Genomic DNA, 1,647 nt, shown 5'->3' with positions numbered 1-1,647 from the left:
GTGTCTTCTGTATTTATTTTTGGTAATAAAAGGAGGCAGCTCCTTTCCCCACTGCCCAGAAGAGGCCTGTTCCCCGACTGACATGTCTACGTCACCTCTATTGATACTAAGATGGCTGTGAGCATGAAGTTGCCAAAGAAACTGCTCCTCTGAGGAAATTCCCAGGAGTGTGAAATCATGTGAATCAAAATGATGGGAAGGTCCCGCCACACTAGGGAAAACTGCCAGGATTCTTAGCGGGAAAGAGCCTAGAAATACCACCAGTGTCTCCTTTACTCTTTAGTGAGATGCACTTCTCTTACCTTTGGAGACAATGGCTAAGCTCTGCTCGGTGCAAACAAAATGCTTCATTTATTTTCCTTCAAATGCTTTGGGTGGATATACATTTGTAAAACTTGGATTTTTTTTTTCTTTCTCAGAATTGTTCCTCTCCACGGAAATCTTTAGTAAACGGCGAAAGATTTATGCAATCTGAAGAGAAACCAGCGTTTTAAAATTTGGATTTTTGTACTTTAGATTACTTAGCCCAATCTCAGCATGTAAGGGGCAAGGAAACGAAGTACAGAGGGATGAAATGACTTTTTAAGGTGTTATGTACAAGCTAGAGGCAGAACCCAGGTCTCCTGGTCCTTGCCATTGTACCTCCTTGCCTTGAGCGCCTTCAGACAGTCACAAGGGCAGACTCTAAATCACACTGATTTGAAGAAAAGGATTTGCCCATATCTTCGTTCTTCAATTTATTCAAGCAGTCAGTCAATCAATACATATTCAATTAGCTTCTACGATGTGCCTAGCACTGTTTTACATAATGTGAAATAATTTCATATTTATCTATTGGTTCAGATTTGTTGTCAGTAAACTACCCTGGGTGAGTTAGGCACCTAGGGTTGCCGAGCTAATTCTTGGAGACCCTTTGGGAGGTGTATTTATTGTAATAAACTTCTGCAAATTTAAAAACCCCATCACTTTTTACTCCTTCATCTCATTTCCCCAAGTAAATCAGTGGCTAAGACTCTTTCCTAAGTGCCTCTTACATCACTTCTTTCCTTTCTTCCTCTGCTTGCTGAAGGCCCTGTTACACAACTGTCACCTCTGGTCTGTGGTTGAGGCTTGGGGCCCCTCCTCCCAGAGACTCCCCACGCCCCCGACAGCCTTATTCCATATTTGCTAGATAACTGAAGTGAGTTTACTACCATCACCCTAGTTTCCTGCCTATAATCTCTGACTAAGGTTCTTCAAAATTCTCAGTGCTCTTGATTATAGCATTCTCTCCCTTCTACTTGCCTGCACATATTCACTGAGTCCAGGTTTCCAAAGTGTGGTCATTTGAATATATGACTTATCTGTCCTGGAACCATACCTGAAATACTGCAGGCAATTAATAAGCACCTTCCTCTTCTTTTTCTGTCTGTCATCTATTATAATAAAAGGGTAATATGCTAATTAGACCAGACGTCTTCTGGATGTCATTCCGGACATCCTTCCTGGTGAAGCCAGGGCCGGAGGGAAGCCAGCCCGGGTTCCCAAGTGCCTGCCGGTGGCCGGAGGAGGGAAGGCCGGGTCCCGGGTGCCAGAGGGAAGCCAGTGCCGGCAGCCTGGGGAAGGAAGGCCTACTCTTGCATGAATTTTCATGCGTCAGGCCTCTAG

At 44.2% G+C, this 1,647-nt stretch overlaps 1 pseudogene; it reads right to left on the bottom strand.

The window, feature by feature from the left end:
• Positions 1–364: 364 nt before the first annotated feature.
• On the bottom strand, positions 365–491 carry LOC118662390 (annotated as a pseudogene).
• Between the last annotated feature and the right edge of the window lie 1,156 nt (positions 492–1,647).

Source organism: Myotis myotis, unplaced genomic scaffold (genome assembly GCF_014108235.1).
Source record: "Myotis myotis isolate mMyoMyo1 unplaced genomic scaffold, mMyoMyo1.p scaffold_m19_p_8, whole genome shotgun sequence".
NCBI classification, from domain to species: Eukaryota; Metazoa; Chordata; class Mammalia; order Chiroptera; family Vespertilionidae; genus Myotis; species Myotis myotis.
Note: the sequence above shows the minus strand (reverse complement) of the source record. Positions and strands in the feature narration are given on the sequence as shown.